This window comes from Dipodomys merriami, unplaced genomic scaffold (genome assembly GCF_024711535.1).
Source record: "Dipodomys merriami isolate MVZ:Mamm:240054 unplaced genomic scaffold, mDipMer1.0.p SCAF_813, whole genome shotgun sequence".
NCBI classification, from domain to species: Eukaryota; Metazoa; Chordata; class Mammalia; order Rodentia; family Heteromyidae; genus Dipodomys; species Dipodomys merriami.
In genome coordinates this window covers 312,413-331,699 of record NW_027206417.1, presented here as the reverse complement: position 1 = coordinate 331,699, position 19,287 = coordinate 312,413, and the positions used below count along the sequence as shown (strand labels likewise).

The following is a 19,287-nucleotide window of genomic DNA, read 5'->3' as shown; positions in this document are numbered from 1 at the left end:
GATTACAAGTTTGAGCTACTGGTGCCTGGTTCCCTTTGGCATGTTTGTGTGGGGCATTAGTGGAAGGGGGTGTAGAGTGGGGTGAGGCAAGGGAGTAGGAGGGCAAGGATGGTAAGGGGAAACAAAGGAGGCGGCAACAATGCTTGATAAGAAACGTACTCATTACCTTTACCTTGCTCATGTAATTGTAACCCCTCTGTACAGTATTTTCACTAAAAAAAAAAAACTTATTAATAGCCGGGTGCTGGTGGCTCACACCTGTAATCCTAGCTACTCAGGAGGCTGAGATCTGAGGATCGCGGTTCAAAGCCAGCCCGGGCAAGAGGGACCGTGAGACTCCTATCTCCAATAAACCACCAGAAAACCAGAAGTGGCTCTGTAGCTCAAGTGGTAGAGTGCTCGCCTTGAGCTGAAGAGCTGAGGGACAGCGCCCAGGCCCAGAGTTCAAGCCCCACGACTGACAAAAAAAAATTAATAAAAGAATTCTTTTTAATCATTCTATAATATGATCTTATGTTCATTGTAGCCAATCCCCATTTGCACACAGGCAAATAGACAGCTGTCTATTGGTTCCTCCATAGTACAGCATTTATACAGGATTGTTCTTCATGGCTGTAAGCACATTCCACTGATGAGAAACCAGTCTTCACCTTATTTCTTTTTTTTTTTAAATTTAATTTAATTTTATTTGTGAACATACTATACAGAGGGGTTACAATTACATGGGCAGGATAATGCGCACATTTCTTACCAAGCATTGCAGCCTCCTCCTTTGTTTACCCTTCACATCCCTTCCCAGCCTCCCCCTCCCCCCATTCCCAATTCTTCCCCTCCCCTCCCCCCGCCCCTGCACCGACATTGTAAAGCTCATTTTCGACATGACAACTTGTACTTCTCATTGTTGCAACAGGTCCACCTGTATCCTTAAACGACTTGTTTTTCCCCATCTCCTTCACAAGTTATACTGACATCAAATATAGTGAAAGCAGGGGTTATACTGTGGGGGAGGGACATACAAAGCAACAAAGAAATAATATTATAAATGCGTTAGAAACACATGCATGAAAGAAAAAAAAAACATTAAAATACATATCTAAGGGTTCATTTTCCTAACATCACTTTATCTGATCTTTTCTGCTTGACTCATACATATATTATATATTGCAAATAAGGGAAACCATGGGACTTCACATTATTTCTTAACACACTTTTCCTCTGACCTATTTTGTCCTCTCTCCTTAAAGGCAACTGGCAGTCCTTTTTCTGGCAAAAGTCGTGCCCTTGCTCCTGCCTCATGGCTTCTCTATCGACTGGGGAATAGGCAAAACTGAGTTCACCTTAGAGAAGCCTGGATAGTGAAGCACAACAAGGAAAGGATTTCTTACTTATGTTTTGTGTTGGATTTTGTGTAGCTGTCCTCCAGCTATGCAAGTATCATGAGAAAAGGTATTTCTTTTTTTGTTACTGAAGTTTTATTATGTTTTGAATATAATTGCTGTAAAAGATGCAGGCGGCATGGTCCTTCCTCCTTCAAATACTGCCTGCTCAGCCTCCACACATTCCCTGGCTGTAGAGTTGTTCAGTGTTGGGGATAACTGAAAAAGATATTTCTGATCTGAAGGTATTACATTGGACTACTGACGTTTCTTTTTTATTTGTTGTTGGTTGTGGGGCCTGAACTCTGGGCCTGGGTGTTGTCCTTCAGCTCTTCAGCTTGAGTGGCTTGAGCCACAGCACCACTTCCAGCTTTTTTCTGCTTATGTGTTGCTGATGAGATGAAACCAGGGACTCATGCATGTAAGGCAAACACTCTACCACTGAGTCAACTTCCCAGACCTATTCAAGGTACTTGATAACACTACTGGAAAACTATAGAAGGTATCTGTGAACATTCTATTCCTTTGTGAATCACCTAACCCATTAGGTTTTCTGTAATTGGTCATAGCATTCTTCAGAGCAAGAAGGAAGATGTGATACTTAACTGTGCCTACCCATAAGAGGTTGCTATTGGGAAGTTTCTTGGGTCTCCTGTTTGGTCTTCTGGGAACACTTTTTCACCAACTTGTTCTTAGACTGTGGATCTGAATAGGTGAGTACTTTCTTTTCCTTCCTTGCTGTGTAACAATGTCAGTCATGTGGGTTGTGTGATATTTTTTTGTGCCTCTTATTTTTTTCTTTCTTTAGTACCATTATTGGGGCTTGAACTAAGGATTGGAAAAGTGTCCCTGAGGTTGTTTGTGTGTACGTGTGTGTGTGTGTGTGTGTGTGTGTGTGTGTGTGTGTGTGTGTGTGTGTGTGTGTGATGTCTAGTTCTCTACCACATGAGGCTTTGAGTAGCTAGGACCATAGGCATGAGCTACCAGCATAGTGTCTCTTTTCCATACAAAACTTTACAGCTCACAAGACTAGAAATAACCTTTGTCTTGGTCATCATTGTTTCTTTAGCCCTTAGCAGAGGCTATGTATATAAAACTGCCTAAAATAATTTGTTAATTGAATTGTGAATGAATAGCTCTCATTTAGTGGTAGCTTATTTGTTTTATTATTTTAACACTGGAATATTTTTCACTATATCAATACTCAGTATAGAATAGTTAAAGAGTGTGTCAGGATATGAGTATAGCAAAGGAACTTCCAAGTTGAATAATTATAAAGTATTCTGGATTTGAGGTGATTACACAAAGAATAATACAGTATCCCTAATGGTATAGAAGGGCCAGAAAACAGCAAAACAAAAATTTCATGCCTTCTACAATATGCACCAGTCATGTTTTAAGAACTTCTGATGAAGAATAACCAATGTTTGATTTAAAGGCAATTGATTGATTTTTTTATTAATAAGTTTTGTTTTTACTGTGAAAATACCATACCAGAGGGGTTACAATTACATGAGCATGGTAATGAGTACATTTCTTATCAAGCATTTACCTCAAGATAAGGACTTAAATTGTTTTTCTTTCTTGCTATTGTTTCTAACATATTTATAAGATGATTGATTTCTAGTTAATCTGCCAGTTATAATTTTTTAAAAGCTCCAGAAGCCATTTCAGTTATATATTAATATCCTTCAAGAATTTTCTACTTTACCTCATTGTTTTTCATATCCAGCTTGGCTTTATAATTAAACTTTATTTTGGGGCCTATTGGCTTTATGCCTAATAAACTGGAAGCACTTTTTATATATCTATGTGAACTTCAACATAGATTTCATTTTTTCCCCCTCACAGAACTCTGGTGCCTAGACAAATCATGCTAAACAACTTGAAATACATTTTTATCATCTAATCTTTTCTTTTTACTGTGAAAATACTGTACAGAGGGGTTACAATTACATGGGCAAGACAATGAGTACATTTCTTATCAAGTATTGTAGCCTCCTCCTTTGTTTCCCCTTCCCATCCCTTCCCATCCTCCCCCCATCCCCCACCCAATGCTCCCTGCTACCCCCCTGCACCAAAGTTGTAAAGTTCCTTTTCGACATAATTACTTGTACATCTCACTGTTGCAATGGGTCCACCTGTATCCCTATTTAAATGATTTGTTTTTATCCTTTCCCTCCACAAATTATACCGACATCAAATACAGTGAAAGCAGGGGTTATACTATGGGGGAGGGACATACAAAGCAACAAAGAAATAATCTTATAAATGTGTTAGAAACAATCGCATGAAAGAAAAAAAAACATTTGAATACATATCTTAGGGTTCATTTCCCTAACATCACCTTAATTGACCTTTTCTGCGTGACTCAGACATATACTAGGTATTGCAAATAATGGATACCATGGGACCTATGTTTCTTTGGGCCTGGCTTACTTCACATAATATAATTTTTTTCCAAGTTTTTCCATTTCCTAACAAATGGGGCAATGTTGTTCTTTCTGCTGGAGGCATAGAATTCCATTGTGTATATATACCACATTTTCTTGATCCATTCATCTACTGTGGGGCATCTGGGTTGGTTCCATATCTTAGCTATAGTAAATAATGCTGCAATAAACATAGTTGTGCTGGTAGCTTTAGTGTGGTCTTGTTTGTAAACATTTGGTTAAATGCCCAAAAGTGAGATTGCTGGGTCATAGGGGAGCTCTATGTGGAGTCTTTTGAGGAACCTCCATACTACTTGCCAAAGTGGTTGAACAAGTTTACAATCCCACCAACAATGCAGTAACGTAATCTTTTCAACATCATAACAATCCTGGTGATTTTTCCAAGTTCTTAGACAGTAACCTACAATTTGACTCTTATTGGCTTTCAATCTATTAGTTTGATTTGTGGATTATAGAGTCATACTTGATATATGTTAAAATGTCAGTTTGTAGAGCTTTCTGTCCAACTAAAATGACTAGAGTTATTTAAGAAACATTCTAGAAAACCAAGTACAAGGATTATGTAATGGAACAACATCCTAAAACATTTTTAACAATGGAAATATGATTTAACTGCATCAAAAATTATTTAACATTATAGAAAAAAACAGAAGTAAGCAAAAGAGTAACTCCTAAATCAGTTATTCTTATTTTAAAGGGGATTAAATTGAGGTTGGAAGCTTGGATTAGTTGGTAGAGCCAATGAGCGAAAGCAGAATATACTGATTTAGAGTTCCAGTCTTGGACATAAAATTAAAAGAAATCAAAGGTTTTGACAACTTAGACAAATTCACCATATAAACAATGAAAAATCACTAGATTTTTTTTAGTGTATCAATTTAGAACCAATTTATAAAGACTGGGTATTGTGTGACAAATTTGTTTGATTTGCTTAACATAGAACAACAATGGATTTTTAACTTTCAATAGATATGTTTTTCTATGCCTTCAACATGATGTATATATTTAGAAGGGCTGTTTACCAGGTCTTTTTACAAAGACTGTCAGGATGAAGTGAGTGTAGTCATTCAAGAAACAAAAGCAAACATGGCCCATTTTCCAATGGTTTTAGAAAAAAAATACAAAACTCATAACAAAGTTATGCACAACTCCTACATTGGAGAAGAATCAAGATAATTCATAAATATTTATGCTCTACATAATTCAGACTGAAATATTTAATACTACCCAGAAAGATTTGTAGTTTAAATTAAAAGTCTGATTTCCCTTTTTCTTTTACTTTGCCCTAAGAATGAACTGAGTAATAAATACATGGAAGTTTTTGGAAAAAAATAGATATAAGTATGTATTTTTATGGGTCTGACTTTTCCATATGCAGTGCAAGAATCCTAAGACCCACCAGCTTAGGAAAAATGGGATCTGTAAGGATCCCATCCAGACAAGTCAGTTGATCTTCTTTCTCCTCTATAGAAGGTTCTGTATACGAACTTCTGAGAGAGTACATAGACTGAGAAGATCTTTCGTTACAAAATATAAGGCAATGTAGTCAGAAAAAACAACTTTTTCCTTCTATTTCATTCCTTTATCATTTATACCCCAGATGGCTCCCTCATCTATTTATGAACTTGCTACTGGGATAATAAATAAGAATACAAAATTGGAGCATGTGTTTATTTGAATTTCTTTTCTGTATTTTTAAAAATATTTTTGCTCTCTGAAAGCTTATCTGGATTAGATGTATATAATGGTGCAGTTTTATTACTGGTCATGCATTTTAGGTGCTACATGCTGTGATAATTCAGGCCAAATCTTCACAGATCGAAAGGCTTCATTACTCTCATGTGTGGTCCCTGGACTGGAACAATTAAAGACAAGGACTGGTACCTGTACTGCCTCCATGAAGCCTCTTTACCCTGCCAGTTGGGGAGCTACTAATGCTTTTTTGTTTGCTGTTTGTCTGGCTTATGTTATATTTGGCTAGGCTTACGTTCTTGGGCTCAAGTAATTCTTTCTGCCTCTAATTTTTTAATAGCCTAGATTACAGATATACCCTACCATGCCATACCCCATGCAATTATGATGCATCCCATCTTGGGGTCAATGTGACAAACCCCATTCTGATACTTGGCCCCAAGAGAGACTACTTACTGGTTCTATATATGCATATAGCTTTTCTGTACACATTACAAAAAAGATATGATGTATGATAGCATTTGTAACATTTCTTGTCATGTTTTGGAGTTCCTGCAGTGCAGCATGTATCAGTGGCTTGTCCCATGATGCTGCTGAGCTTGTGCCACTGATGAGAAGCCACACTCTTCTAAGTCTTACTAAAATACATTTTTCACCCTAAAGTGAATGGGCAATTTCTTTTTGGCAAAATTCCTGCTGATTCTCCGGTTTCATGGCTCTTCCACCCACTTGTCCAAAACTTATCCTACTCTAGAGAGGCTAGACCTTTGAAAACTATGGGGAGAAGCTTCCTTGCTAACAGCAAGTGCAGATAAATGTCTTCTAGCTTACTGAATATTGTCTTATCTCATTATGTCTATAGACCTCCAGCTGCTCCAGGACAGTATAAAAAAGACATCCCTCACCTGAGGTTATAACATAGGATACTCAGGGTTCTTGATCACTACTAGGAAACAAGGCTCTCTGTGACCAATCCATTCCTTTGTGACTCACCTAACTCCTCAGAGATAAAGGGTTTAGACCAAAAGCATCTTTAGAGGAAACAGGAAAGTGCTGATATTCAACTCTACCTATCTAAAGGAAGTTGTTATTCACAGGCTTCCTGGGTTCCTGTAAACTTTCCTTGTCTGTTGGGAAAACTTTTTGTATCAGCTTGCCCTTCAATTGTAGACTTGAATAGGTGAGTACAATTGCTTTGCACCTTGTGGAATTAATGCTATTCTTTACTTGTTTTGTGTGGTAATTGTCTAATGACCCTTTTCTGTAGAAGACTTACAGTTTATAAGACTAGATATAATGTTTTTGCTCAACACTATATCTCTAGCTCTCAGCTCGGCCCAATAGTTCATTCTTGCAATCCTAGCCACTCTGGAGTCTGAGATCCGAGAATTACAATTTAAAGCCAGACTGAGCAGGAAAGCCTGTGAGACCCTTATATCTAATTAACTTATGTAAAAGTCAGAAGTGGCTCAAGTAGTAGAGCTTTAGCTTTAAGCAAAATAGCTCAGGGACAGCCCCCAGGCCTGGAATTCAAGCTCCAGTACAGCAGATATACCCATGTCCCCCAACCCACAAAACTGTTCAAAATATATTTGTTAAATGATTAATGAATGAATAGCATTGTATGAGTGATAATTGTTTTATGTTCTTTATTTTGAAAGTGGCATATCATAACTTATATTGATATTCAGTAAAATAATTGAATAATCATTCAGAATAAGAGTAGCAAAATAACTTCCATGATTAGTGATTTCTGAATGTAGCTGTAGGTTGAGGTGATAACACATCTCAAAATGTCCAAAATGGAATTAGGTGAACCAGATGAAGGGAAAGCAAGGCAGCCATTTCTGTCTGTCCTGTCTACCAGTCATTAAAAAAAAAAAAAAAAAAAAAAAACTTCAAAAGCAAGGCAGCCATTTCTGTCTGTCCTGTCTACCAGTCATTAAAAAAAACTTCATGAAAAATAATAACCAATTATCATATACCTTTGATGCCTTATTTTTTAATACAGATTGTTTTGAGGTTTGGAGAACTGGGAAGGCATATATTTGACTTAACAGAAAGAAGAAAAGGAAATCTAAGATCACACATCTCTGATTATTCATCTGTAAGATGTACTATTGAATTACATTGTACTGAGAAATCATTCAGGTGAGCAAGAAAACTAGCTAAGTTAGTTCTTAATACTTATGTCTGGGAAGAAAGATGAGACAGATGAGGGAACCATATATGGCCTAAAATTGGGCTCACCTCAGGGGATACATGATACCCCACAGAGAAGAATAGAAAAAAGATAAGAGCAATAGTACCAGAAGATTATGTTTAACAGATCCTAATAAGGTAAGTGTAGTAGTACATAAAGCACCAAGAGAATAGATTTCTAAGATATTGTTTAAAAGCCTGTCCAAATTCTTGAGGACAGAAGAATGGGCAAATTTATAAAGTATTTTGAAGGCATAGTGCTGTAAATTAATATAAAAGTAGGCAATATAAACAGAGTTCTGAATTATTTGCTTGAAATTTGGATCTCTGAAACCTCGGATCTCAAAATCCTTGGGGGTAGGATACACAATTATACCTAGAAAAAGACAATAGATTTCCAAGGAAAATCCTCAAGGAATGGCCAAGAAAAGCCTCAATACTAATAATGTTATTATGATATGATTATATTATATTGTAATATTAATATTAAGTTCTGATATTAATAAAAAATTCTTCTTAAGAGAAAAATGTAAATATAAGCCACGGATTACTGAGGATCTCAACTAACCACCCAATGAGTTTTCATCATTGTGGGAATTCATGGCAGTTAGACGGGAAATAAAACACCCTTGGCTCTGACAACCAAAAAATTTGGAGATACCATAAAATGACCATGTAATGAGGAACCCTAAGAAATTAGCCATACTTGCAATGATATATGGTCAGACAAATGCATATGTAGCTATACTTGAAGACAGTAAAAAAAAACTTTACAAATAAGTACACAAGAGAGATTAAAAAACTTTACTAATAAGTACATCAGAAATTTCAGTCATTAATGTACACCAGAAGTATGTCATTAATACATTAGCTGCTTGCTATATGATGCATGATACATCACAGATCTTTAAATATTTATTGTAACTATTTTGACAGCACAAGATAACATTCTGGACAAAGTTAATTCCATTTCAGAGCCCCATACTCTTCACAGTTACCTCTTCAACTCAAGAGAGAAAACACATCAAACTAAAACCTAGGTAAGTTAAACCTATAGATACGTAGACATGAAGTTAATTGCAGGAAAAATAGAGATAATTTTGAAAGAAATTATCCTCAGGGTAACCAACATACAAACATTTAACATGATGGAAACAGGAACAATTGCTTTTTCCAATCCTGGGTATGGCTCAGCACTTTTGTTCCTTATGAGAAATCTATGAATCCTCCTGCTTATAGTGTCAGCAGAAATAACAGAATAAGGTCATGCTTTTCTACCAGTTTCACAGTGAATAATATGATGCTTTACTTCTGCTTTCTCTTCCTTTTTATCCTTCTGCACACCCATCACACCCTTTCTGCCTACCTCTTCCTCCTCCACCTTCTCTTGGGCTACTGAGGATCAAACTCAGGACCTCTCACTTGTGCTAGGCAAATGTTCTACTATCCAGATGTTCTTTTGAAATCATGCATTTGACTTATTCTTATAACTGCTGATAACAAAAAAATCAACTCTAGAAGAAAGACAATAAACTTCAAATCTCATCATGAAGTAGCCAATTGAAGAAATTAGCATTTAAAGGAAAGCTTTACTTTTCAGATAAATATTCTATTTGTATAAAAACATATGTTCTTTTAAGAGTCAGACTTCTTTTGATGATCATCAAAATTAGAGATGTAAGATAAACATTGCTAAAACTTACTAATAATAAGTTTTTATTATTGTGAAAATACCATACAGAGGGGTTACAATTACATGAGCAAGGTAATGAGTACAATTCTTTTTTTTGGGTGGGGGGTCCGGTCATGGGGCCTGAACTCTGGGCCTGGCACTGTCCCTCAGCTCTTCAGCTCACGGCTAGTGCTCTACCACTTGAGCCACAGCACCACTTCCGGCTTTATTCTTTTTGTTTATGTGGTGCTGAGTAATCAAACCCAGGGCCTCATGCATGCAAGGCAAGCTCTTTACCACTAAGCCACCTTCTCAGCCCATGAGTACAATTCTTATTAAGCATTGTTGCCTCCTCCTTACCATCCCTGCCCTCCCATCCCGTGCTCTCGCACCCCCGCCAAAGTTGTAAAATTCATTTTTCGACATAATGTCTTGTACATAATGTCATTGTAAGAAATTCTAAATCCATAACCACCTTAATCTTTCCCCCCAAACTGAGTCAAATTTTATTGGCTTTACCAGGTAATTATTTAACTGTATTTTCCCATTATGTATTTTAAAATTGAAGGATGTGAATAAGTTGCAAATGAAAAAAAATGTGCTACTTTCCTATTTTTTTATATTGTATCAATTTACTTCTTAATTCTAAACATTGTAGATCTGAGCTTTCAGAGACTGAGCAGCCATAATAACTAGGATAGAACTAAATGTAGAAGGGTTGACCAAGTCAATAGGATACTTCGATGTATTTTGATAGGCTTCAGTTTTTTAATGTGTTGATTCTTTTACTTATAATATTTTCTTAGCCCTTCCCTTATTCGTTCTTGTTTACTTCCTTTGTTTCTTGTTCCCTCTTTAACTCTGCCAAGTTATGCTGCTCTATTTTTGATTCTTGATTCCAAAGATCTGGTTTTACTCCATGCCTCAAAATTTTAAGTTGTACAGAATCAATTGCGCAATATTTACTAAAATCTGTTCCATGTATTAGAAGAAGACAGTGGCTGAAAACACCATTCTCTCCTAATGAAACAATACTCTTATTACAGTCTTTAGACCAATGAGGCTTCTCTTGTATTTCTGAAGACTTGCAGTAAAATACAAGGGAGATTTCTATTTCACTGGTTTTCAGTGCCCTTGCCATGGTATTTTATTTTATTTTTTTTTATTTTATTTTTGTGAACATACTGTACAGAGGGGTTACAATTACATGCGCAGGATAATGCGTCCATTTCTTATCAAGCATTGCAGCCTCCTCCTTTGTTTACACTTCACATCCCTTCCCAGCCTCCTCCCCACCCCCCCACCCAATCCTCCCACCTCCCACCCCAACACCAACGTTGTAAAGCTCATTTTCGACATGACAACTTGTACTTCTCATTATTGCAACAGGTCCACCTGTATCCTTAAACGACTTGTTTTTCTCCATCTCCTCCACAAGTTATACTGACATCAAATATAGTGAAAGCAGGGGTTATCCTGTGGGGGAGGGACATACAAAGCAACAAAGAAATAATCTTACAAATGCATTAGAAACAAATGCATGAAAGAAAAAAAAACATTAAAATACATATCTAAGGGTTCATTTTCCTAACATCATATTATCTGACCTTTTCCGCTTGACTCATATATATACTAGATATTGCAAATAAGGGAAACCATGGGACCTATGTTTCTTTGTGCCTGGCTTGCTTCACTTAATATAATTTTCCCAAGTTTTTCCATTTCCTAACAAATGGGGCAATGTCATTCTTTCTGATGGAGGCATAGAATTCCATTGTTTATATATACTACATTTTCTTGATCTTTTCATCTACTGAGAGACATCTGGGTTGGTTCCATATATGAGCTATGGTAAATAATGCTGCAATAAACATAGTTGTGCTGGTAGCTTTAGTGTGGTCTTGTTTGTAAACATTTGGGTAAATGCCCAAAAGTGGGATTGCTGGATCATAGGGGAGCTCTATGTGAAGTCTTTTGAGGAACCTCCATACTACTTTCCAAAGTGGTTGAACAAGTTTACATTCCCACCAACAATGAAGTAAGGATCCCTTCTGTCCACATCCCTTCTAGTATCTGTTGTTGTTAGAGTTCTTGATTTTTGCCATTCTAACTGGAGTGAGGTGGTATCTCAATGTTGTTTGATGTGCATTTCTTTTATGGCTAGGGATGTTGAGCATTTCTTCATGTGTCTATTGGCCATCCTTCTTTCCTCTTCAGAGAAGTTTCTCTTAAGTCTTTAGCCCACTTATTTATTGGACAGTTGTTTCTTTGAGGATTTGTTGTGGGGGTTTAATTTGTTGAGTTCCAAGTACATTTTAGATATGAGACCCTTGTCTGTTGTATGGCTAGTGAAGACCTTCTCCCAATCCGTGGGCTTTCTATTGATCTTGCTAGCTATGTCCTTTGCCATGCAGAAGCTCTGCAACTTCATGCAATCCCATTTGTCCAATTTTCTTTGATTTGTTGTGTTTCCGGGTCTCTATTCAGAAAATTTTGGCCTGCTTTCTTCAAGGAAATAGAAGAGGCAATCCAAAAATTCATATGGAACAATAAAAGACCCCGAGTAGAAAAAACGCTCCTCAACGGAAAGAACACTGCTGGAGGAATATCAATACTAAATTTCAAACTCTACTATAAAGACATAGTAATCAAAACAGCTTGGTATTGGCATAAGAATAGACCTCAGGACCAATAAAATAGAATTGAAAACCCAGAAATGAACCTACAGACCTATAGCCATCTAATCTTTGAAAAGGGAGCTAAAAAAATAGAATGGAAGAAAGACAGCCTCTTCAGTAAATGCTGCTGGCAAAATTGGTTAACTACTTGTAGAAAACTAAAGCTAGATCCTTATATATCACCCTACACCAGAATCAATTCCAAATGGACCAAAGACCTCGAAGTCAAAGCAGACACTCTGAAATCATTACAGGATGGAATAGGAGAAACCCTAGGTCTCCTTGGCTCATGCCGAAATTTTCTGAATTGCCATGGTATTTTCATGCACTGAAAAACTGCAGAGAACCCATGTCCAGAATTCCTTCCCAGCCAACTCTTGGAAACTTTCACCTTAAAACCAGTGTTCAGATGCCTCAAATATCTATCTTTAAGTCCCCTTTTTCAAAGGAAAGTCAATTGAAAGTTGCTATATTATCATCATTTAAAGTATTTTTTCTCTGGAAATACTAGGATTTGACATGGTAGTCAATTACTCTCTCTTTTTTTTTTGGTCCGGTTGTGCGGCCTGAACTCTGGGCCTGGGAGCTGTTCCTCAGCTCTTCAGCTCAAGGCTAGCGCTTTACCACTTGAGCCACAGTGCCACTTCCGGATTTTTTTCTTTTTGCTTATGTGGTGCTGAAGAATCAAACCCAGGGCCTCAGGCATGCAAGGCAAGTGCTTTACCACTGAGCCACCTTCCCAGCCCCCTCAATTACTCTCTTATGAGCACAGAAGTGCTTGTGAGTTTTGAGATAAAAATATCTGCTTTTGGCATGAGCCAGCATAGGCTGTAATCCTCCTGTTCTTTGTGTGTGTGTGTGTGTGTGTGTGTGTGTGTGTGTGTGTGTGTGTGTGTGTGTGTGTGTGTGTGTGTGTGTTTGTGTGTGTGTCTATGTGCCCTAGCTGAGATGATAGGTGTGCACCTCTACACTCTTTCTGGTTGAGAATAGGGTCTTGTAAAGTTCTGTCTCATATTGACCTTGAACAATGATCTTCCTCAGTCTAATGAGTAGGGATTGCAGATGTGAATCACCATGCCTACCTTTTCTTTTCTTTTTAAAAATGCCTTGATGATTGTACTGTTTTATTATGCCCATTGGAAACATTATGTGACAAATTCTATTCAGTTACTGATTCATCTTACTCATTTAGGTTTTGAAATTTCAATATCATTTCCTATAACAATAGATGGCAACATTTTGCATTAAGATTACAGACATTCTGTTTTTTTTCTTGTGTTTTGCAGCATGAACTGCCCTCACTCAACCCTATGCTAACAAAGTAGGCAGCAGAACTCAAAACGCAAGCAAGCAAAAGAATACTGAGTGAAATCCACTTTGAGTGAAATGCATCAATATAGCATTTTTGAATGAGAAAATAGCAAGCAAGTTTAAATCAACTAATTTGTAGAGATTACCTTTGTCTCACTGCATTTGCATTCTTTTCATATTGTCATTCTGCACCATAGTTTGAGGAACTGTAACAATTTAGAAAATGAGTCAAGTTAGATTAAATTGCACTAAATGATACCAGGAGGAAATCAACTGTTGTGTTGGGAATGTTTTGATATCTTCCTCTTACATTTCTATTTCCCTAAGAAAGGAAGACAAACTTCAGATCTATCATTGGATTCTTTCCAAACTATAACCATAACTTTTGCTTATATATCTTCAGAATTGTATTCTTGGAAGATGTATGGTGAATCTGAATTTGACAGTGTTAATCTCCACCTCTCAAGATACAGGCTTCAGTATAGTAGTACTTGTTTATTGTTTATGTCTAGGTTAATCAAAGCCTTTTTTCTCTATTTTACCTCTCTTATTCCCAAATATCTATTGATACTTGATATATTTATATAGACATATTGTTATCAAATATTTAAAACATGCATAAGACATTGTTGAGCTATTTTTGGGAATTTGAGCTAATATACATACTATTGTGAGGATAATAATATATCAATAACCTATTGATACTTCTACTCCACTTCCCAATTTTCCCAAGCACTAGTCATGTTTATACATGAACATATTTCATGATCTTTGAGATCCAAACACAGTATTGTATTGTCCTGCTGTCATGCAGTAGGTACATAGAAAATGTTAATGGAATAAATTTATTTGGTACATGTTTTGTATAAGGCTCTGCTTTGAGAGCTGGAAGCTTTCTTTTGGAAATAAAGTGAGGCTGGGCACTGGTGGCTCACACCTGTAATCCTAGTTACTCAGGAGGTGAGATCTGAGGATCACGGTTCAAAGCCAACCCAGGCAGGAAAGGCCATAAGACTCTTATCTCCAATAAACCACTCAGAAAACTGGAAGTGGCCCTGTGCATCAAGTGTTAAGAGTGCTAACCTTGAACTGAAGAGCTGAGGGACAGCATCCAAGCCCCATGACCAACAACAACAACAAAAAGAATGGAAATAAAGTAAGACTAAGAAGGTGATTGGGTCCTGGCTTCAATGAGCATATTTAAAAAACATGATGACCATTTACACTTTTAGTTGTCACGAGAGAGGAGGGGGGAGAAGTGTAAGAATTCTAGCCTCAAATTTAAAAAGGAAATATGTAAATTTAAAAAGTAGAGGGCTTGACTGTGTGGTGAAAGATGGAGTGAGCTGTTTGAGAAGATTGTGCTCAGTTCCTGTAAAAGTAAAATGCTAGTTATGGATGTTTATTTTCCTTTTATGTTGAGGCAGGAGACAAGAACTTAGAATAGGAATATATAAATGCTTGTGGAGGCTTTTAATATTGAATAATTAGCAGCAAATATATTTCTGCTCATATATCTACCTATCTAGCTATTTATCATCTATCTACATAAATATATACGTAGACTATCATTGTATGTCTGAATGTCATGATAAAAAGTATTGTATTATTCAATCACCTACTAGCTAGTTTATATGTTTCTTCACTTTTTAAGTTATGAATTAGCATGGTAAACATCATCTTAGCTTATCAATTGCCTCTCTTTTATTGTTTTGTTACAGCCAGTGGGTTGAAGGGTACTAGTATTTTTAGTGCTTTTTGTATATATTTTCAAAAGGTCTTTTTGACAATTTATATTACTCTGAGTATAATATATGATGTTATTTGACTGAAACAAGTTTTGTTTTGCCTTTTGTGCCTGTATTGTGTATTGCCACAGCCCCTCTTCTGGTTTTTTATTATTTATTTACACATAAGGCTCAAGGATCTTCTTGCTTGGATTGTCTTTGAACTAAGTGCCTCAGATATCAAGCTGAGTAGCTCGGATTAGAGGTGTGAGTCACTACTACCAGCCTAGGAAGATTTCTTTTTAGTGAGTTTTGAGACATTGTGTGTGTGTGTGTGTGTGTGTGTGTGTGTGTGTGTGTGTGTGTGTGTGTGTGTCTGTTGGTACAGGGCTTGAACAATGGGGTCTGGGCACTATTTTTGAACTCTTTTTGCTTGGGGCTAGTGCTCTACCACTTGAGCCAGAACTTTTATTTCTGACATTTTGGTGATTAATTAGAGGTGAAAATCTCATGGATTTTCCTGCCCAGATTGGCTTCAATACTCAAATCCTCCTAAGAAGCTAGAGTTACAGTTGTAGCCACTGGCACCCAGCTAATTTTTTTTTGTTTTTTATATTTTGATTATCTTCAAGTAGTTGTACAAAGGGTTTATCTGTCAATGTACCAGTTTATAAGTACAAAGTATCTTACTCAATATCAATCCTATCATCATTCTACCAACTCCCTCTCACCAACCCAAGCCATTTCTTCAACTTTCCTCATTTCATAGGATATGCATTGAATATTATCACTGCATACTGCCATTACTACCCACTCTTCATTCATTTACACTCCTCCCCTTTACTTTCCCCTGTTATATTTCAATTTCCAGCTTCATTTTGTTGAGCTACAACTCTGCATCTGAAAGCTTAAAAATATTTTTACAACATATATTACCTATCAAATATGTTGCAGATTATTTTTTTACAAATATGTTATTCTAGTTTTTGTTAGTGATATATACCAACATACTATCTTATGCCAAAATTAGTCCATCTTTTTTCTTGTTTCTGATATTTACATTTTGCTTTAAAGTTCCTCCCTGACTCCACAGTTAGAAAACATAATCTCTGTTTCCTCCATATACATTCATAATTTCATTTAAATAACATCAATTTATTTATATTTAAGCTCCAAAATGCTGATGTAATGGCACTACCTTCCCTATTATTTTCATCGAGATAATAATAGTTTTATTTTATTTTTTGTGCTAGTACTGGGGTTTGAAGTCAGGAACTTGCTTTTCTTACTTGGCTTTTTGTTAAAGGCTTGAGGTCTACCTCTTGTATCACACCTTCACTTGTGGCTATTTTCTGCCTAATTGGCAATGAAAACAAGCAGATAGACAAGGTTGGCCCATATAATGCTGTACTATAAGTAAGCATATAGGAGATACATAGTGTAAATGGGATCATTTTTCTTGGTCTTGTTTGAATATTTTCAGTTCTTTACATAATACGTTATGGCTTACATCTTTGCTGTTTTTGTATCATATTGCAGACTATTTATGTGCTGCTGCTATCTTTTGATGGAATTACTTGTACTTTATGAATAGAAAGGAAGTTTTAGAGGGTGCCTTCTTAGAATGAAAATGTAAATGTAAGCCATCTTTCTAGAGATGGTGTTTTGTGTCCTTTTCTTAAATATCTGTAAAGCTTCCCCAATGCTTTGTCTTTAATCAACTTGTCATGAAAAAATATCCAGGCCTTTGTTACCTATAGAAATCTCGGGCTGTCGTTAATGATTTCTCAAAGACACAGTATTAGTATTAGCCAGCAAGAAAGTCCGTAAGACTCTAATCTTCAGAAGACCGGAATTGACCTTGTTTCCAGTGGTAGAATTTTGAAGAGACAACACCCAAGCACAAAGTTCAAGCCCCACAACCGACATAAAATAATAAAATCCGAAGTGTAGCCAGGTGCTAGTGGCGCACTCATGAACAGTCCTCAAAACCTGGAATTAGAGATGTAGCTCAAAGTGGTAGACCACTATCCTCGAAATAAATAGCTCAGTGACAGCACCCAGGCTGAGTCCAAGCTTCATGACATCAGTGATGAAGAACAACAATCCAAAGACAAAACTAAAACCACAAACAAAAAAACCCATTAAAGTGTACACAGAGGTCATTTTCAAAGCAACACAAATACATGAAGTTTCATGTGCTTTCATTTAAAGTGTTGTAGTATGTGGGTTATGTTTAGATCTATGAGGTTTTTTTTTTAAATTGTATTTTATTTTATTTGAGAACATACTGTACACAGGGGCTACAATTACATGGGCAGGATAATGCATACATTTCTTACCAAGCATTGCAGCCTCCTCCTTTGTTTACCCTTCACTTCCTTTCCCCGCCTCCCCCCTCCCCCCACCCAATTTTACCCCCCTCCCCCACCCAATTATACCCCCCTCCCCCCCACACCGACATTGTAAAGCTGGTTTTGACATGACATTTTGTACTTCTCATTGTTGCAACAGGTCCACCTGAATCCTTAAACGACTTGTTTGTCCCCATCTCCTCCACATGTTATACTGACATCAAATATAGTGAAAGCAGGGGTTACACTGTGGGGGAGGGACATACAAAGCAACAAAGAAATAATCTTATAAATGCGTTAGAAACACATGCATGAAAGAAACGAAAACATTAAAATACATATTTAAGGGTTCATTTTCCTAACATCACATTATCTGACCTTTTCCGCTTGACTCATACCTATACTAGATATTGCAAATAAGGGAAACCATGGGACCTATGCTTCTTTGGGCCTGGCTTACTTCACTTAATATAATTTTTTCCAAACCTTTCCATTTCCTAACAAATGGGGAAATGTCATTCTTTCTGATGGAGGCATAGAATTCCATTGTGTATATATACCACATTTTCTTGATCCATTCATTTACTGAGGGGCATGTGGGTTGGTTCCATATCTTAGCTATGGTAAATAATGCTGCAATAAACATAGTTGTGCTGGTAGCTTTAGTGTGGTCTTCTTTGTAAACATTTGGGTAAATGCCCAAAAGTGGGATTGCTGGATCATAGGGGAGATCTATGTGAAGTCTTTTGAGGAACCTCCATACTGCTTTCCAAAGTGGTTGAACAAGTTTACATTCCCACCAACAATGAAGTAAGGTTCCTTTCTGTCCACATCCCCTCCAGCATCTGTTGTTGTTAGAGTTCTTGATTTTTGCTGTTCTAACTGGAGTGAGGTGATATCTCAATGTTGTTTTGATTTGCATTTCTTTTATGGCTAGGGATGTTGAACATTTCTTCATGTGTCTATTGGCCATCCTTCTTTCTTCTTCAGAGAAGCTTCTCTTTAAGTCTTTCGCCCACTTATTTATTGGGCAGTTGTTTCTTTGAGGATTTGTTGTTGGAGGGTTTAATTTTTTGAGGTCCAAGTATATTTTAGATATGAGACCCTTGTCCGTTGTATGGCTAGTAAAGATCTTCTCCCAATCCGTGGGCTTTCTATTGATCTTGCCAGCTATGTCATTTGCCCTGCAGAAGCTCTGCAATCTTATGCAATCCCATTTGTCCAACCTTTCTTTGATTTGTTGTGCTTCCGGGTCTCTATTCAGAAAATTTCGACCTGAGCCAAGGAGACCTAGGGTTTCTCCTATTCCATCCTGTAATGTTTTCAGAGTGTCTGCTTTGAGTTCAAGGTCTTTGAACCATTTGGAGTTGATTCGGGTGCAGGGTGATATATAAGGATCTAGGTTTATTTTTCTACATGTAGTTAACCAATTTTGCCAGCACCATTTACTGAAGAGGCTGTCTTTCTTCCATTCTATTGTTTTAGCTTCCTTATCGAAGATTAGATGGCTATAGGTCTGTAGGTTCATTTCTGGGTTTTCAATTCTATTCCATTGGTCCTCAGGTCTGTTCTTATGCCAATACCAAGCTGTTTTGATTACTATGGCTTCATAGTAGAGTTTAAATTTGGTATTGATATTCCTCCAGCAGTGTTCTTTCCATTGAGGAGCGTTTTTGCTATTTGGGGTCTTTTATTGTTCCATATGAATTTTTGGATTGCCTCCTCTATTTCCTTGAAGAATGAGGGTGGAATTTTGATAGGTATCGCGTTGAATTTGTAGATAGCCTTGGGAAGTATTGCCATTTTCACGATGTTAATCTTG

At 36.9% G+C, this 19,287-nt stretch overlaps 1 long non-coding RNA gene across 7 annotated transcripts in view; it reads left to right on the top strand.

Moving 5' to 3' along the window:
• LOC138819746 (uncharacterized) overlaps window positions 1-19,287 on the top strand; it is a 46,334-nt gene that overhangs the window by 8,696 nt on the left and 18,351 nt on the right. For 4 of the 7 annotated variants that reach the window (XR_011369600.1, XR_011369596.1, XR_011369601.1 and 1 more), the window contains 3 exons: window positions 6,619-6,701; window positions 7,533-7,672; window positions 8,660-8,763. This is a non-coding gene — a long non-coding RNA (uncharacterized lncRNA). Of the gene's footprint in view, window positions 1-1,253; window positions 1,447-1,705; window positions 1,846-1,945; window positions 2,090-6,618; window positions 6,702-7,532; window positions 7,673-8,659; window positions 8,764-19,287 lie in introns of those variants that run through there. The other 3 variants (XR_011369597.1, XR_011369602.1, XR_011369598.1) reach the window with 3 other exon arrangements.